A 20,686-nucleotide genomic window follows, 5' to 3' on the forward strand; every position below is an offset into this window, starting at 1 on the left:
ATATATCCATTCCACCTCTTCTTTATCCATTCATCAGTCAATGGACGTTTGAGATATTTCCATAATTTGGTTATTGTATGTAATGCTGGTATAAAGTTTGGGGTGCATGTATCCCTTTGAATTATTTATGTCCTTTGAATAAATACCTAGGAGTGCAATAACAGGATCATAGGGTGGTTCTACCTTTTACCGTTTTAAGAAACCTCCATATTGTTTTCCATAGTGGCTGCACCAGGTTGCATTCCACCAAAGTGCAAGAGGATTCCACTTTCTCCACATCCTTGCCAAAAACTGTTGTTTCTTGTATTGTTGATTTTACCATTTTGACAGGTGTGAGATATCTCATTATAGTTTTGATTTTTATTTCCCTGGTGATCAGTGATGTTGAGCATCTTTTCATGTTTCTGTTAGCCATCTTTATATCTTCTTTGTAAAAATGTCTATTCATATTTTCTACCCACTTTTTAATTGGATGTGTGTGTGTTATTGAGTTTGATAAGTTCTTAATATATTTTGGATATTAACCCTTTGTCACATATGTCATTTGCAAATGTCTTCTCCCATTCCATAACCTTTAAGTTCTGTTTAGTGTTTCTTTTGCTGTATATAAGCTTTGTATTTTGATGAGGAGATTGTGATATCTTTTCTGCTGGAAACTATTCAACTTTTCTTAACCAGAAAGCAGCCTAAGTATTCTCTTTAATCATGTCTTATGGCTAGTTGGACTCCAATTACTAAAGAAGTTGAAATAAAATAAAATTAAAATAATTTTTTAGAAAGAAAAATTAAATCATGCTAAGGGGCTATAAGGATAAAGAAAGGAGCTAAACCCCATTTTATTAGAGTCATATCAGCATTTGTTTTTAATGGTAAAACATGTATAGGATGAGGAAAGGAGCATATGACCCGTATAGCTATGGACGAATTGTCTGCTTGTTCCTGCTTTATTTACTCCAATTCTGTTGTCCTTTATAAAGTTTAATGGGGGAGAAGGTAAGCGAGAGATTCCGGGAACCAATGTGCTTTAACCTACTGGAGGTGGTCAGAGTGGAGTTTATGTTTCACAGCTCTTAGGTCCTCCAAATGACCCTACTCTAAAGGCTCTTACTCCACTCTTTTACATTCTAGGACAGCCTTAATTTCATTTCAGTTCAACTCTAGGTATGTCCCTACTTTAGAGTACAAGCTCTACTTTGGAAAATGGGACCAAGAGTCAAAACAGGTTTTGTTCCTGCCTTGTTGGAGCTCACTGTCTAGTGAGGAAAGCGCTACTTCCAGACTCTACCTCTTTACTAGGTACTTAAAATTTAGAGAATCATGTTAACTTCTCTGAACTTCAGGATTTTTCCCCCCATCGGGAAAGGATAATAATAACAATGATGATGATGATGACAACAGCAACAACAATGCCTCCTCCATAGATCTGTTGAGCAAATTCAGTGGGCTAAAGCTAATAAAAAATGAAGTAAGCTCTGTAAGTACTGCCTGTAATTAACTGAGATAATGACGATAATAAAGCACTTAGCAAAAGGCCTGGCACGTGGTAAGTACTCAATAATTTTTATCTGTTATAAACAACTATTATTGACATTGTTCTAGCTTTGTGGACTCTGAGAGAACTGTCTTGCCATAATGAATACCAAGATTAACTTTCTCAGAAGTGTTCCCAATGCTCGTTTTTTCTTCATTCAATTATAAGCCATTCTGTGTCTGGTGACATAGACTTTCAATGCTTCTCATAATTTAGTGTCCAAATCATCCATGGGGCATGTAAAAAATATACCTCCTGACAACCATCTTGAAAAATTCTAACTCAATAATTCTAGAAGTGGTTTCCAAAAATCTGAATTTTAAACAAGTGTCTTAGGTGGTGCTGATGCACATAGTTCTTGGACAACATTTTTGAGATGGTTTGGTTTCAAAATTCTACAGATACTTTTTGAGGATATGGTGGTTTTCTGCATTGTTTTACCATGTCTATCCTAGCTCCTCCCAAACCAACTGCCATGCTCATGAAAAGAAATGTCTGGCATAGACTCCCATGAAATCATCCAATATGAAGTGGGAAGAAAATATTTTAGGATGACAGGAGAAGACACTTTCCAATTAGGTCCATGTGCTTTTCCCTGGCACAGTGGAAACTCATGGAGCAGCAGTGCTTCTCCTACTCACTGAGTTGGAGAAAAGGCCAGGACACAGCTGGAGATGGGTATTCAATGGCTAGAGCTTTGGCAGAGCTTAACAAACAAAAAATGTGGTAATATGAAACCTTGCTAATTCAGTCTAATTAGGGGTCTGAATAAGTTTTTTATTTAAAAAAATAATTGAAAAATGATAGAATATTTGAAAGGCAATTTTACTACAATCAAGGAGCTACAGCAACCTGAACCAAGCTGACAAAGTGTTGCCAAGTATGGGGCCTCGGTGAGCTAGTGTAATGAATTGAGAATTATTTGTCATCAGTAATTTTTGTGTAAATGGATTTATATGAAAATGGAAGCTTCAAAAGTGATAAAAACAGTTTGTTCTTTTAAGGGGGATAAATGTTCCCCCTGGTAATCATGTTTGTATGATTTTACTCACCCCTCCCTTCTCCCAGATTATTCCCTCAGCCAGACAGTCCAGCTTTTATTTCTGGTAGAATGTTTTCAGGTTTACTTGCAAAGCGTTTGAAATCACAACTGCCACTTGGAGAATGAACATGTCATGAATTTTTGTGAGTAAAATCAAAGAAAGTCTGAACTGAAAAGAAGCTTAGAGATTAAACACATAGCTCTCATTTTACATATGGAGAAACTGAGGGTTACAACAAGGATGTGACTTACTCAAGTATATACAAGGTTGAAGTAGAGCCAATATTGGATACGAAATCTCCCTCATTTTAGAACAGACTGCCATTTATGGACCATGCTGTCTCCTAATGAATGCTATTTACTAAAATATATCGTGGCCAGTAATGCATTTTTCCTCATTATTGTCCTTTTGTTAAACAATGTCTTTTGTTTACTATACAAATGTGAATTAAAGTGATTCTATACAAAAATAAGATCCACAAAGGCTCAAGAAGCAGAATTCCGGGGCGCCTGGGTGGCGCAGTCGGTTAAGCGTCCGACTTCAGCCAGGTCACGATCTCGCGGTCCGTGAGTTCAAGCCCCGCGTCAGGCTCTGGGCTGATGGCTCAGAGCCTGGAGCCTGTTTCCCATTCTGTGTCTCCCTCTCTCTCTGCCCCTCCCCCGTTCATGCTCTGTCTCTCTCTGTCCCAAAAATAAAAAAAAAATAAAAAAAAAAATAAATAAAAAAAAAGTTGAAAAAAAATAAATAAATAAAAGTGCAAGCCAAACATACAGAGAAGCAGAAGGTAATGAGGTAGGTAAATGAGATGAAATCCAATTGGGGTTCTAGCCTTTGGCAAAATTATGTCATCAAGGTGTATCTTCATCCACCTCTCCCTCTACCACCATTTATGCTTTCTGTACCTTATCCTCTCTTCTGAGGTACTTAAGAAAGATTTTGTTTAGTAAAAGATAAAGGAGGAAAATTGTTTCCAAAATGTTCTGGGATGGGAAAAGTATTTTAATTTCCAGTAACCACTTGTGTTGCTATAGGTGAAAATTAGGTGACCAAGTAATTTATAATCCAAAACTGAATGCTTCTGAGATTGAAAGAGGAGGCTATTAATACTTGTACTGAGACAAAAAGCAGAAATTGGGATTGTCCCAGGAAAACATGGTAATTTTTGAAACAGATGGAACACAGTGTTAAAGAAAGAAGAGTACAGAACCACTTGACTCAGCCATCCACAAGGGGGTGGGAGACAAAGATTAAATTTATTCCATAGAGGTTACCATCATTTGGCATTAGCTAACTTCATAAAACACCATCATTTCTAATCTTAAAAAAATGCTCTCCACTTAGATACAATAATGATTAAGATCATGTATTTCCATTCCAAATCTGAGTTTGGGCTCCAGGTTTGTTTCTAGCTGTGAGTATGGGCTTCAATCACTTAATATTTCTAAATTTCAATCTGCCATTTATAAAATGTGGATAATAGTAATAGGTATTATTCTGTATAAGGTGCATATCAAATAGTAAGTGCTTACTAAAGGTAAAACTATTTGTACTGTTATTATTATTATACTGATGTTAAGATTAGTAGCGCATTGCAAGAGGAAGGTTATTGATTGAGTATTAAAAATCATAAGCTGATTTGACTAGATTTTCTTTTTACTAGATGCTGTGGAGATACATTAGAGGAAAGTCAGCATTCTTATTCAGTAATGGTAGTGTTTATATTCAAAAAGGATCAAAGAAACAGTATACTAATTATACTAAAAATGAAGCCAATATCATCTATTAGTTCACTTAATGTCCTTATCCTTATGTATAAAGATACATAGGATAACATTATATTACAGTTTAGTTCAAAGGAGTAAAATGTATTCCTCTTGATAAATAGTATTCTGCCTAATAAATTAGTCCTAGTTAATAGGAAGTTTGGAAAAAAGTGTATTCTCAACTTCAGCAAACACTTTTTTATCCAATTTTCATATTGCCTCTTATCTATTGGCTTTTTTTTTTACCATCATAATAATCATTATTTTGTCTGTAGTTTTTATTTTAAGGGGTCTCAAGTCATACTTTTTTTAGGGTACACAGGATATAAATATTAATTTTACTTAAATAACTTACATAAAATGAATATGAAGATGTAATTTAAATTGGGATTTTCAGTTAATAAATACATGCTATTCTTTTGCTACTGTACAGATTTACATAATTTTGGCCTATGTTAGTCGGCTCTTATTTCAAAATTTCTCTTCATCTTTATGCCAACCATTCTATCCAGGATGACTGAAATAGCTTCCTAACAGGTAATCCTGTTTCTGTTATGTTCCCTAGTTTCTCTTCTCCACAAAAGAATTTAATCCAATGTTTTAAAATTATAAATTATATATTTTATTTATTTGCTTAAAACTCTGAACCTTAAGTCCATCAAAATTATAATAAAATGTAAAAAGCATATCATGGTCCTATATGATCTGACCTTTAATTACTTTTCATCTTTATCTCATCCTACCTTCTCCCACACTCATAATTCTCCTACAACACAAGTTTTTTGTTTTTACTCAAACAAAACACGCTTATTCTTGCCTTATAGCCTTTGCACTTTTGGTTCTATCTAGACTGCTCTTCATCAAGGTTTTGCTTGGACAGCTCTTTTGTTGTTGTTGTTGTTCAAATTTGACTTCTTTGGAGTAGCCTACACTGACCATCTAAGGTACCTCTCAATTCTCTATAACATTAAATTGTTTCAATATTTTCTTATTATTTGTCAAGACCTGAAAATTTATCCAGATATCCATTTGTGCATTCTCTCTTCCTCTGCTAAAATTAAAGTTCCTTACGAATAGGTACATGGTCTGTCTCATTCTCTGTTATATCTAATTTTCTTACAACACCAAGACATAAAAATAAGTGCTCTCCTTAATACTCATCGCCTATTTAACCCATTCCCCACCCACAATCACTCTGGTAACTGCAAGTTTGTTCTCTATAGTTAAGAGTCCATTTCTTGGTCTTCGTCCCTATCTCTTATTTTCCTTAGGCTCATTTGTTTTGTTTCTTAAATTCCACATATGTGTGAAATCATATGGTATATGTCATTCTGTGACTGACTTATTTTGCTTATTGTAATACTTTCTAGTTCCATCCATGTCGTAGGGACAAGATTTCCCTCTTTTTTAGGATATATAGCCCTAAAAATAGGATATGTGAATATATATATATTCATATATATATATACATATTCATATATATATTAAAAGTGAATATATATACATACATGCATATATAATATATATATTCATCAGTCAATGCACACTTGGACTGTATCCATGAATTGGCTATTGTAGCTAATGCTGCTATAAACATCAGGGTGCATATATCCTTTTGAATTAGTATTTTTGTATTTTGTGGGAAAATACCTAGGAGTGCAATTGCTGGGCCGTAGGGTAGTTGTCTTTAACTTTTTGAGGAGTCTCCATACTGTTTTCCAGAGTGGCTTCACCATTTTACATTCCACCAACAGTGCAAGAGGATTCCCTGTTCTCCACATTCTTGCCAACACCTATTGTTTCCTGTGTTGCTAATTTTAGTCATTCTGATAGGAGTGAGATAATATTGCATTATAGTTTTGATTTTCATTTCCCTGATGATGAGTGATGTTGAGCATCTTTTTATGTGTCTGTTGTTCATACCTATGTCTTCTTGGAAAAAGTTATATTCATATCTTCTGCCATTTTTATTTGGATTAATTGTTTTGGGGGTGTTGAAATTTAAAGTTCTTTATATATTTTGTATACTAACCCTTTATCATATATGTCATGTTCAAATATCTCCTCCCATTCCATAGGTTGTCTTTTAGTTTTGTTGATTGTTTTCTTCACTGTGAAGAAGCTTTTTTATTTTGATGAATTCCCAATGATTTTTTTTGTTTCTTTCCCTTGCCTCAGGAGAAATATCTAACAAAGGTTGCCATAGCCAATGTCAAGGGGATACTTTCTCTACTTTCTTGAGTATTTTGATGACTTCCTCTCTCACATTTAGCTCTTTAATAACCTTTGAATTTATTTTTATAACAAAAAAAATGCTGCCAGAACGTGGTCCAGTTTCATTCGTTTGCATGTGGCTGTCCCTTTTTCCCAACACCATTTTTTGAAAGGACTGTCTTTTTTTCCATTGGATAATCTTTCTTGCTTTGTTAAAGATTAGTTGACCATATAGTCATGGGTTCATTTCTTGGTCTTCTATTCTGTTCCATTAATCTATGTGTCTATTTTTTAAGGAAGAACCATACACTCTTGATGACTACAACTCTATAATATAGTTGGAAGTCACAAACCGTGATACCTTTAGCTTTGCTTTTCTTTTTCAAAAATGCTTTGCCTATTCAGGAACTTTTGTGGTACCATATATATTTTAGGATTCTTTGATCTAGGTCTTTGAAAAATGCTCTTAGTATTTTGATAGGGATTGCACTAAATGTGTAGATTGCTTAGTGTATTGCAAACATTTTAACAATATTTGTTCTTCCAATCCATGAGCATAAAATGTCTTTACATTTGTGTCTTCTTAAAATTTTTTCATAAGTGTTTATAGTTTTTAGAATACAGTTCTTTTACCTGTTTTCTTTAGGTTTATTCCTAAGTATCTTATGGTTTTTGGTGCAAGTGTAAATGACCATGATTCCTTGATTTCTGTTTCTTCTACTTCATTATTGGTGTATAGAAATGGAACAGATATCTGTATGTTGACTTTGTATCCTGCAATTTTTCTGAATTCATGTACCAGTTCTAGTAATGTTGTGATGGAGTATTTCAGGTTTTCTACATAGTGTATCATGTTGTCTGTGCATAGAGAAAGTTTGACTTCTTCCTTGACAATTTAGATTTTTTTAAATTTCTTTTTGCTTTCTGATTTCTGGGGCTAGGTCTTCCAGTACTATGTTAAATACCAATGGTGACAGTGGAATCCCTTTCTCCTGATCATAGAAGAAAAGCTCTCAGTTTTTCCCCATTGAGGATATTAGCTGGGGGTGTATTGTATATGGCCTTATGATGTTGAGGTATATTCTATCTATCTCTACACTGTTGAAGATTTTTATCAAGAATGGATGCTGCACTTTGTCAAATGTTTTTTCTGCATCTATTGAGAGGATCATATGGTTCTTATTATTTCTTTTTTTTAATTTTTAATGTTTATTTTCTTAATATGGATTTTTTTTGTCAAGTTGGTTTCCATAAAACACCCAGTGCTCATCCCAACAGGTGCCCTCATTAGTGCCCATCACCCACTTTCCCCTCCCTCTCACCCCCATCAACCCTCAGTTTATTCTAAGTTTTTAAGAGTCTCTTATGTTTATTTATTTTTCAGATAGAGACAGAGTCTGAGCGGAGGAGGGTCAGAGAGAGCAGACACAGAATCCAAAGAAGGCTCCAGGCTCTGAACTGTCAGTACAGAGCCTGATGTGGGGCTCAAACTCATGAATTGCAAGACTATGACCTGAGCCAAAGTTGGGTGCTTAACTGACTGAGCCACCCAGGTGCCCCTTTATCCTTTTTTTTTTAATGTGGTGTATCACATTGATTAATTTGAAAATATTGCACCACCCTTGCAGCCCAGGAATGAATCCTATTTGATCATAGTGAATGATTCTTTGAATGTTCTATTGGATTCAATTTGCTGGTATTATGTTTAAAACTGTTGCATCCATGCTCATGAGGGATATTGGCCTATAATTCTCTTTTTTAGTGGGGTCTTTGTCATGTCTTAGAATCAGGGTAATTCTGGCCTTGTAGAATGAATTTGGAAGTTTTCCTTCCTTTTCTACTTTTTTTGAAAATTTTAAGAAGAATATGCATTAACTCTTCTTTAAATGTTTGGAGGAATTCCCCTGAGAAGATTTCTGTCCCTAGAATTGTGATTGTTGGGAAAGTTTTTTTACAGATTCAATTTGTTTGCTGTTACCAGTTTGCTGAACGTTTCTATTCCTTCTTATGTCAGTTTTGGTAGTGTATATGTTTATAGGAATTTATCTGTTTCTTCCAGATTGCCCAGTTTGTCTACATATAATTTTCCATAATATTTTTTAAATTTTTTAAATTATTTTTCATAATATTGTCTTATAATTGTATTTCTGTGGTATTAGTTATGATGTCTCCTCCCTGATTCATGATTTTATTTATTTGGTTTCTTTCTCTTTTCTTTTTGATAAATCTGCCTAGGGGGTTATCAATTTATTAATTCTTTCAAGGAACCAGCTCCTGATTTCATTCATCTGTTCTACTAGTTGTTTTTTTCTTGTTTTTTTTCTTGTTTTTATATCATTTATGTCTATTGTAATCCTTATTATTTCTCTTAATCTGAAGACTTTGGGCTTCTTTTGTTGTTCTTTTTTTTAGCTCCCTTAGATGTAAAGTACGGTTGTGTTGTGTTTCTTCTGAGATTTTTCTTGCTTCTTGACATAGGCCTATATTGTAAGCTACATCTTAAAGCTTTTGGACTGTCGTGTTTTCACACTCATTTGTTTCCATGTATTTTTTACACTTTATCTTTGATTTCTTGATTGATGCATTCATTCTTTAGTAACATGTTGTTTAACATCCATGGTTTTGGGGATTTTCAAAATATTTTCATGTGGTTGACTTCAAGACTCATAGGGTTATGATGAGAAAATATGCAGGATATTATGTAAATATTTTTGTGCTTTTTGAGGTGTGACTTGTGACCCAGTATGTGATCTATTCTGGAGATTGTCCCATGTGCACTTGAAAAGAATATGTATTCTGATTCTTAAGTTGACATGTTCTGAATACATCTGTTAAATTCATCTGTTCCAGTGTGTCATTCAAAGCTATTGTATTCGTACTTATTTTCTGCTTATATGATCTGTCCATTGATGTTAAGGGTGGTGTTTAAGTACCCTACTCTTACTATCAATGAGTTCCTTTATGTTTGTTATTGTTTTATATATTTATGGGCTTCCAAGTTGGTGGCATAAATATTTACAATTATCAGATCTTCTTGTTGGATAAAGCCTTTATATACCGTGTCATTCATCTCTTGTTACAGTGTTTGGTTTAAAATCTAGTTTATCATATGTAAGTATGGTTACTCCAGCTTTCTTTTGATGTCCATCAGCATAATAAACTCTTCTTCATCCACATGCTTTTAATCTTCAGGTTTCTTTAGGTCTCAAATGAGTCTTTTATAGGCCCCATATACATTAGTCTTGTTATTTCATCCACTCTCACACTCTATTACTTTTGATTGCAGTATTTAGTCCATTTATATTTAGAGTGAATTTTGATAGATATGAAATTAGAGCTATTTTATTACTTTTAAGTATCTGTCTTTGGCGATTTTCTCTGTTCCTTTTTATCTGTCAATTTTGGTCTTTCTTTCCCACTCAAGGAGTCCCCTTCAATATATCTTGCAGGGCTGGTTTAGTGGTCACAAACTATTTTAGTTTTATTTGTCTGGGAAACTATTTATCTCTCCTTTTCTTCTGAATGATAGCCTTGATGGATAGAGAATTCTTGGCTGGATATTTTTTCCATGAAGCTTGTTGAATATATTGAGTAACTACCTTCCAGCCTGCCAACTTTGTGTGGAGAGGTCTGCAGCTAACCTTATTTGTCTTCCCTTGTTAGATAGGGACTTACTTTGTTTGGCTGCTTTTAAGATTTTACTCTTATGTCTATATTTTGCAAATGTAACTATGATATGTCTTGGTGTTCACCTGCTTTTGTTGATTTTGAAGGGAATTCTCTTGTCCCCTGGATTTGGATGTCTGTTTTCTTCCCCAGATTATGGAAGATTTCCTCTATTATTTCCTCAAATAAATTTTCTTCTCCTTTTTCCGTCTCTTCTACTACTGGGACTACTGTGATATGATTGTTATTATGCTTTATGGAATCACTGAATTCTCTAAGTCTACATTCATAATCCAATATATTTCTTTACCTCTTCTTTTTATCTTCATTATTTTCCATACTTTTACCTTTATTTATTCTGGAGAATGTACTATGTGCACTTAAAAAGAATGTGTATTCTGCTGTTTTATGATGGAATGTTGTGAATATATCTGTTAAATCCATCTAGCCCAGTGTGTCATTCAAAACCATTGTTTCTTTGTTGATTTTCTGCTGGGATGATCTATGCATTGATGGAAGTGGGGCATTAAAGTCACCTAATATTATTGTATTGTTACCAATTACTTCCTTTATGTATGTTATTAATATACTTATACATTTGTGTGCTCCCAGTTTGGACTCATAAATACTTAACAATTGTTAGACTTTCTTGTTGGATAGACCCTTTATTATGTTATAATAAACTTATATATCATTTATGTATGATATAAACAACTTTATCTGTTTTTTACAGTCTTTGTTTTAAAGTCTAGTGTTTTAAATATAAGTATGGCTACTCTGGCTTTCTTTTTGCCATCCATTTGCATGAGAAATATTTCTCCATCCCCTCATTTTCAATGTACGGCTGCCTTTAGCTCTAAAGTGTGTCTCTTGTAGGCATAATATACATAGGTCTTGTTTTTATCTTTTCTGACACACTGTGTATTGGAACATTTAGTCCATTTAATCGTAGAAATGAATTTATGCCATTGTATTACTTGTTTTGTCATTGTTACTAGAGATTTTTTTTCTGTTTTTGTCTTTTTCACTTTTGGTCTTTCCTTTCCACTTTAAGTGTCCCCTTCAATATTTCTTGCAGAGCTGGTTTAGTGGTCACTAACTCCTTTGGTTTTTATCTGTCTGGGAAACTCTTTATCTTTCTTATTCTGAATAAGAACCTTGATGTATTCTGTTCTTGGATGCAGATATTTCCCACTTGGTACTTTTAATATGTCATGGAACTCCCTTCTGGTTTGCCAAATATCTCTTAAGAAATCTACAGCCAGCTTTATGAATCTTCTTCTGTAAGCTAGGACATTCTTAAGTCTTGCTGCTAAGATATTTTTATCTTTATCACTATGTTTTAAAAAATTAATTGCAATATTTCTTCATGCTGACCTGCTTTTGTTGATTTTAATGACAGTCTTCTGTGTTTCTTGAATCTGGATTTCAGTTTCCATATCCAGATTAGGGACATTTCAGCTATTATTTCTTGAATAAATTTTCTGCCCCTTTTCCCTTTCTTCTTATTGTGGGACTCATATAATATGAATATTTTTATGTTCTTTGGAGGCACTGATTTCCCTACGTCTATTCTTGTGTTGCATTATATTTCTTCCTCTCTTTTGTTCAGTTTCATTAATTTCCATTACTTTGTCTTCTAGGTCACAAATTCATTACTATGCTTATTCTAGCCTGCTGTTTATTGCATCAAGCCTATTTCCAATCTCATTTTTTGCATTCTTCATCTCTGATTATTTTTAACTTTTTTATCTCTGTGTCAAGTGTCTCACTGATATCTTGTATTCTTTTCTCATGCTCAGTGAGTATCCTTATTATGGTTGCTTTAAATCCTCTATCGAGCATGTTACTTATATCTGTTTCACTTAGCTGTCTGGTTGAGGCCTTATCTTGTTCTTCCCTTTAGTATAAATTCCTCAGTCTTGGCATTTTGCCTAAGTCCCTACCTTCTATCTGTGAAGAAAGCCATTTATGTCTGTTGATCCTGAAAGTAATGGTCTTAAGAAGAAGAGGTCATGTAATGTCCAGGGTCTGTTGATTCAGGGAGTGTTTCTGGTATGTGCTCCATGCCCTCTGCTGTTGTGTTTGGGTTGCTCTATATTTCAGAGAAGTCATCTGCATAGGCTCTCCTGTTGTGTAGAATGCTTTATCCCTGACCTGAATGTGGTGCTTTTTAACTAGGTGTTCTCTGGTGTGTTTGTGACAGGAGACCTGACGCCACTTTCATGAGAACTGAGGCACCTATGAACTCTCTTATCTGGAGACATGGTGTGGGTAGGGGTTTGTGCTGGTCTTCTGGGGGAGGGGCCTGCCATGCAAGTACTGAGGCAAGATTGCCTGAGAGGGGCAGCCCGACCAGTGTAGAGTGTGGTATTTGGTCTAAGCAAGTTAGGCAGCCAGTGTCAGCCCTGAGCTTCTTCCTGCAGGTGGCTCTCTTTTTTATGCTGAAGAGACAGGGAAGGAAATGATAACAACCAGCTCCTTTATTACTTAAGTGACATGTCTGTGAAAACTGTCTTTCAGAAATGTGTTTCAAGATCAAATTATCTCCCTGCTGTGTCCCTAGGTGTTTTTCAGATCATTGTTTCCAGCTGTCTCCCCCTGGGTTTTTTGCCTGCCTTCTCTCCAGGTACAGCACAGTTCCTACAGGTTTTATACCAACCCAACGTACTACCCTTTAAAACTCCAGGGTTTAGAGAATTGTTGTGGACAGGGCCTTGTGCTGGTGTTCTGGGGGTGGCACTCACTGCACTGGGAATGAGGCAAGGTTGACTGAGAAGGGCAATCCTGCAGAGTGCAGGGGTCTGGGGCTCAATGTAAGCAAGTTAGACAGCTTATGTCCAAGCTATACTGCTTCCTGTGGGTATCTCTGTTTATGATGAGGAGCAGGGGAGGGAAATGACACTAGCCAGATGCTTTGTTCCTGGAGATCAATCTGTATGAAAGCTGCCTCTCAAGGATGTGATCTGACACTATGCTCTGAGACTAGTGACAACTATCCCCTCAGGTGTTCTTCAGATCACTGTTTCCATACTGTCTGTCCTTATGTTGTTTGCTTGCCTCCTCTCCAGGTGTAGGTCACTGCCTTCTGTATTCTATCCCACCCAACCCTACTGACCTTTAAAACTCCAGCGTTTAAATCCCACTGATTGTAAGAACTCACAAAATACAGGCTCTTTCATTTTTCCAGCCCATTGGTTTGTGGTAAATGTTCTCCTTGTGCATTTCCTGTGTGCTCCTCTTTCTCTCCCATTTTCTTCACCATGGCTCCCTCCCCTCTGCAACACCCTGATCCTTTTCTCCTCCAAACCATGTCTCCACCCTTTCTTCTTTCTTAAATGTGACCTCTTCTCCCTTTAGTTGAGGAGTTTTTTTCTTTCAGTCTTCAGGTAAATTTCTGGAGTATGTAGGATAATTTGATAGTTATCTAGTTGTGTTCATGTGGCTAGAGGAGCCTAGGGTCCTTCTACTCCATTGCCATCTTCTCTATTTATGGTCTATGCACTTTTAGAGTATAAATAACATACACTTCACAGCAAGTCTGAGACAAGTAATGCTATTTTGCCTTATCATCCTGTTATCTGTTACCATAAACTTTTGTACACATTTTACTTCCAGACTTGATTTTCTTAACACCTGTAACTGATATTGTTTCTTCTGTAACAATAGCAAAAGCACTATGTGTCTCATTAGTGGTTGTTCTAGTTTGAAAGGTGTTCTATCAGCCTGGTCAAAATAATTCATTCAGTCAAACCATGGATGGCCATGCTCTGACATATGTCCCTGATCTCTGTGTGGTATTTTAGGGATGATAAAATCAATATGGTTTGAGATCTTAAATTAGACAAACTGGGATTTCAATTTAACTGTGGAATTTTCTAGCTGATTACCTTTTGTTCAGTTTTTAATCTATAAAATAAACTTCATAACGGTAATTATTTTTATAGAGGCATTATGAGAATGGCAATAATTTTACATGTTTTTAGTATTCATAATCTTGGTACACACTGAGAGTACAAAAACTGTGGATAACATTAATATTCATTGTTTAGTGTTTTCATTTAACTTCATTGGATTGTGTTCTGTCTTTAGTATCCCCATTCTGAAAGTAAAGATGTAAGTGGGGAAGAGATACTTATTTAAAAACAAAACACAGATTTTTCTTTTTTCCTTTTTTTAATTAATTTATTTTTTTATTTTTTAAAATTACATCCAAATTAGTTAGCATATAGTGAAACAATGACTTCAGGAGTATATTCCTTAATGCCCCTTACCCATTTAGCCCCTTCCCCCTCCCACAACCCTTCCAGGAACCTTCAGTTTGTTTTCCAATTTATGAGTCTCTTGTGTTTTGCCCCCCTCCCTGTTTTTATATTACTTTTATTTCCCTTCCCTTATGTTCATCTGTTTTGTCTTTTAAACTCCTCATATGAGTGAGGTCATATGGTATTTGTCTTTCTCTGACTGACTAATTTCACTTAGCATAATATCTACTTGTTCCATCCATGTACTTGTAAATGGCAATATTTCATTCTTTTTGATTGCTGAGTAATACTCCACTGTATACAGCACATTTTCTTTAGCTATTCATGCATCAATGGACATTTGGGCTCTTTCTATACTTTGGATATTGTTGATAGTGCTGCTGTAAACATAGGGGTGCATGTGTCCCTTCAAAACAGCACACCTTTATCCCGTGGATAAAGGCCTGGTAGTTCAATTGCTGGGTCTTATGGGTAGTTCTATTTTTTAGTTTTTTGAGGAACCTCCATACTGTTTTCCAGCGTGTCTGCACCAGCTTGCATTGCCACTAACAATGCAAAAGAGATCCTCTTTCTCCGCATCCTCACCAACATCTATTGTTGCCTGAGTTGTTAATGTTAGCCATTCTGAGAGGTGTAAGGTGGTATCTCATTGTGGTTTTGATTTGTATTTCCCTGATGATGAGTGAAGTTGAGAATTTTTTCAAGTGTCAATTGACCACCTGGATGTCTTCTTTGGAGAAGTGTCTATTCATGTCTTTTGCCCATTTCTTCACTGGATTATTTGTTTTTCGGGTGTTGAGTTTGAGAAGTTATTTATAGATTTTGGATAGTAACCATTTATCTGATATATCATTTGCAAATATCACCTCCCATTTTGGCGGTTGCTTTTAGTTTTGCTGATTATTTCCTTCGCTGTGCAGAAGCTTTTTATTTTGATGAGGTCCCAGTAATTCATTTTTGCTTTTGTTTCCCTTGCCTCCATAGACGTGTTGAGTAAGAAGTTGCTGTCAGCAAGATCAAAGAGGTTTTTGCCTGCTTTCTCCTTGAGGATTTTGATGGCTTCCTGACTTCCACTGAGGTCTTTCATACATATCGTGTTTATTTTTTGTGTATGCTATAAGAAAGAGGTCCAGGTTGATTCTTCTGCATGGCGCTGTCCAGTTTTCCTAGCGCCACTTGCTGAAGATACCGTCTTTATGCCATTGGATATTCTTTCCTGTTTTGTCAAAGATGAGTTGGCCATACGTCTGTGGGTCCATTTCTGCATGCTCTATTCTGTTCCATTGATGTGTCTGTTCTTGTGCCAGTACCATACTGTCATAATGATTACAGCTTTCTAGTAGAGCTTGAAGTCTGGGATTTTGAGGCTTCCTGCTTTGGTTTTCTTTTTCAAGATTGCTTTGGCTATTGGGGGTCTTTTCTGGTCCCATTCAAATTTTAGGATTATTTGCTCGCTCTGTGAAAAATGCTGATGTTTCTGTCATAGGGATTGCATTGAACATGCAGATTGTGTTGGGTATTATCGACATTTTAACAATATTTGTTCTTCCTATCCAGGAGCATGGAATCTTTTTCGATTTTTTTGTGTCTTCTTCAATTACTTTCAAAAGCTTTCTATACTTTCCAGTGTATTGATTTTTCATCCCTTTGGTTAGATTTATTCCTAGGTATTTTATGTTTTTTTACACAACTGTAAATAGGATCGATTCCTTGATTTCTCTTTCTGTCACTTCATTGTTGGTGTATAGGAATGCAACCGATTTCTGTGCATTGATTTTATATCCCTCAAATTTGCTGAATTCATGAATCAATTCTAGCAGTTTTTGGTGGAATATTTTGGGTTTTCCATATAGAGTACAATGCCATCTGCAAAGAGTGAAAGTTTGAACTCCTTCTGGTCGATTTGGATGTATTTTATTTCTTTGTGTTGTCTGATTGCAGAGGCTAAGACTTCCAATACTATGTTGAATAACAATGGCAAGAGTGGACATCCCTGTCTTGTTCCCGACCTTAGAGGTAAAGCTCTCAATTTTTCCCCATTGAAGATGATATTAGCATTGGGTCATTAATATATGGCTTTTAAGATCTCGAGGGATGCTCCTTCTATCCATACTTTCTTGAGGGTTTGTATCAAGAAAGTATGCTGTATTTTGTCAAATGCTTTCTCTGCATCTATTGAGAGGATCATATGGTTCTTGTCCTTTCTTTTATTGATGTGATGAATCACATTAATTGTTTTGTGGATATTGAACCAGCCCTTCATCCCAGGTATAAATCCTGCCTGGTTGTGGTGAATAACTTTTTTAATATGTTGTTGTATCCGGTTGGCTAATATCTTGTTCAGGATTTTTGCATCCATGTTCATTGGAAATTTGTCTATAGTTCTCCTTTTTAGTGGGGTCTCTGTCTGGTTTTGGAATCAAGGTAATGCTGGCCTCATAGAAAGAGGTTGGACGTTTTCTGTTCATTTCTGTTTTTTGAACAGCTTCAAGAAAATAGCTGCTCACCCTCTTTTTTAATATGAAATTTATTGTCAAATTGGTTTCCATACAACACCCAGTGCTCATTCCAACAGGTGCCCTCCTCAATACCCATCTGTTAACCCTTTTTTAAATGTTTGGTAGAATTCCCTTGGAAAGCCATCTGACCCTGGACTCTTGTTTTTTTGGGAGATTTTTGATTACTAATCTGATTTCCTTACTGGTTATGAGTCTGTTCAAATTTTCTATTTCTTCCTGTTTCAGTGTTGGTAGTGTATATGTTTCTAGGAATTTGTCCATTTCTTCCAGATTGCCTATTTTATTGGCATATAATTACTCATAATATTCTCTTATCGTTTTTATTTCTTTTGTGTTGGTTGTGATCTCTCCTCTTTAATTTTTGATTTTATTTATTTGGGTCTTTTCCTTTTTCTTCTTGATCAAACTGGCTAGTGGTTTATCAATTTTGTCAATTCTTTCAAAGAACCAGCTTCTGATTTCATTGATCTGTTCTACTGTTTTTTTTTTGTTTGTTTGTTTGTTTTTTGGTTTTTTGGTTTTTGGTTTTTTTTTTTTTTTTTTGGTTTCAATAGCATTAATTTCTGCTCTAATCTTTATTATTTCCTAATCTTCTGCGGGTTTGGGGTTTTATTTGCTGTTCTTTTTCCAGCTCCTTAAGGCATAAGGTTAGGTTGTGTATCTGAGATCTTTCTTCCTTCTTTAGGAAGGCCTGGATTGCTCTACACTTTCCTCTTATGACTGGCTTTGTTGCATCCCAGAGGTTTTGGGTTGTGGTGTTATCATTTTCATTGACTTCCATATACTTGTTAATTTCCTCTTTAACTTCTTGGTTTGCCCATTCATTCTTTAGTAGGATGTTCTTCAGTCTCCAAGTATTTGCTACCTTTCCAAATTTTTTCTTTTGGTTAATTTCAGGTTTCATAGCGTTGTGGTCTGAAAATATGCATGGTATGATCTCGATTTTTTTGTACTTGATGAGGGCTGATTTGTGTCCCACTATATGATGTATTCTGGGGAACGTTCCATGTGCACTGGAGAAGAATGTATATTATGCTGCTTTAGGATGAAATGTTTTGAATATATCTGTTATGTCCAACTGGTACAGTATGTCATTCAAAGCCATTGTTTCCTTGTTGATTTTTTGATGAGATGATCTGTCCATTGCTGTGAGTGGGTTGATGAAGTATCTTAGTATTATGGTATTATTTTCCATGAGGTTCTTCATGTTTGTGATTCATTGATTTACATATTTGTGTGCTTCTACATGTGGCACATAAATGTTTACAATTGTTAAGTCTTCTTGGTGGATAGACCCCTTGATGTTTATATGATGACCTTCATCTCTTGATACAGTCTTTATTATAAAATCTAGATTGTCTGATATAACTATGGCTACTCTTGCTTTCTTTTGTTGACCAATTGCATGATAGATAGTTTTCCATCCCCTTATTTTCAATCTGAAGGTGTCTTTAAGTCTTAAGTGTGTCTCTTGTAAGCAGCATATGGATGGATTTTGTTTTCTTATTCATTCTGTTACCCTATGTCTTTTGCTTGCAACATTGAGGCCATTGACATTTAGATTGAATATTGAAAGATATGAATTTATTGCCATTATGATGCTTGTAGAGTTGGAGTTTCTGGTGGTGTCCTCTGGCCCTTTCTTATCTTTTGTTGCTTTTGGTATATAATTTCTTGCAGGGCTGGTTTAGTGGTCACAAACTCCTTTAAATTTTTTTTTGGGAAACATTTTCTCTCTCCTTCTATTTGGAATGACAGCCTTGCTAGATAAAGAATTCTTGGTTGCATATTTTTCTGATTCAGCACACTGAATATATCCTGACACTCCTTTATGGCCTGCCAAGTTTCTATGGATAGATCTGCTGCAAACTTGATCTGTCTTCCCTTGTATGTTAGGGACTTTTTTCCCTTGCTGTTTTTATGATTCTCTCCTTGCATGAGTATTTTGTGAATTTGACTATGATATGTCTTGTTGATGGTAGTTTGTTGTTGAATCTAATGGGGGTCCACTGTGCTTCTTGAATTTTGATGTCTGTGTGTCCCCAGGTTAGGAAAGTTTTCTGCTATGATTTGCTCACATAACCCTTCTACCCCTTTTTCTCTCTCTTCCTTTTCTGGACCCCTATGATTTTGATGTTGTTCCTTTTTAATGAGTCACTAATTTCTCTAATTCTTAAATCGTGCTCCTTTGCCCTAATCTCCCTCTTTTTTTTTTCAGCTTCATTATTCTCTATAAGTTTGTCCTTTATATCACTGATTCTCTGTTCTGCCTTATCCATCCTTGCTGCTGCTGAATCCATCTGTGATTGCAATTCAGTTATAGCATTTTTTAATTTCATTCTGGCTATTTTTTCCTTCTTTTATCTCTGCATAAAGGGATTCTAATCTATTTTCTACCCCAGCTAGTATTCTTATTATCGTGATTCTAAATTCTTGTTCAGACATCTTGCTTGTATCTGTGTTGGTTAAATCCTTGGCATTCGTTTCTTTGTGCTCCTTCTTTTGGGGTGAATTCCTTCATTTTGTCATTTTCAAGGGAAAAAGTAATTAATGAGGTAGAAAAATTGAAATAAAAAAAATTAAAATTAAAAAATATTAAATTAAAAATTAAAAACACACAAACACACAAATTGAATAGATGATGCTAAATCCTAGGTGTGTTTTGGTCTGGGAGTTGAGAGTGGTTTGACAGATTAGAGAAAAAAAGGGGGGTAGATAAAAAAAGGAAATCGTTTGAGAATTTGAAAAAATGTATACACTGAAGTAGACTAAAATGAGATGATGAGGGTAAAATAGAATTTGAAAAAAATATACACAAAAGTAAAGAATAAAGTATAAAAAATTAAAAAAAATATTTTTAATAAAAATTAAAAATAAATATAAACTTTTTTCATTTTCTGAATTTAAGAAAAAATAAAAGAAATAAAAAAGAGAAAAAAGAGAAAAAAGAAATTGTTTGAAAATTTGAAACAATGAATACACTGTAGTAGACTAAAATAAAATGATGTAAGTAGAATTGAATTTGAAAAAATTTACATAAAAGCAAAAAATATAGTAATGAAAATTAAATAAGAATATTTTTAATATAAATTGAAAGTAAATTGAAGTTTTTCTCTTTCTGCATTCAAGAAAAAGAAAAGAAATGGAAAATGGAAAAAAAGAAAAAGAAAGAAAACAAAGGAAATCGTTTGAAAATTTGAAAAGGTGAGTACACTGAAGTAGACTAAAATAAAATGATGGAAGTAAAGAAGAATTTGAAAAAAAAATACACAAAAGTAAAAAAAAATGGTAATTAAAATAGAAGAAAGATATTTAAATTGAAAATAAAAATGAAATTTTTTCTTTGTGTATTCAAGAAAAAGAAAAGAATTGTAAAAGATAAAAAAAACAGAATACAGAATACAGAAAGAGAAAAATACATTTTTATTTTTAATTTTTATTAAAATATTTTCCCTTAATTTTTTCTACTATATTATTTACTTTTCTGTAAATTTTTTCAAATTATATTTTACTTCCATTATTTAATTTTAGTCTACTTGAGTGTATTTTTTTCACATTTTCAAATGTTTCCTTTTTTCCCCCCTTTTTTCTCTAATCTATCAAACCACTTTCAACACACAAATCAAAACACACCTAGGTGGCACAAAAACAGACACATAGACCAATGGAATAGAATAGAAACCCC

This window comes from Herpailurus yagouaroundi, unplaced genomic scaffold, assembly GCF_014898765.1.
Source record: "Herpailurus yagouaroundi ecotype Mexico unplaced genomic scaffold, PumYag 67623, whole genome shotgun sequence".
NCBI lineage: Eukaryota > Metazoa > Chordata > Mammalia > Carnivora > Felidae > Herpailurus > Herpailurus yagouaroundi.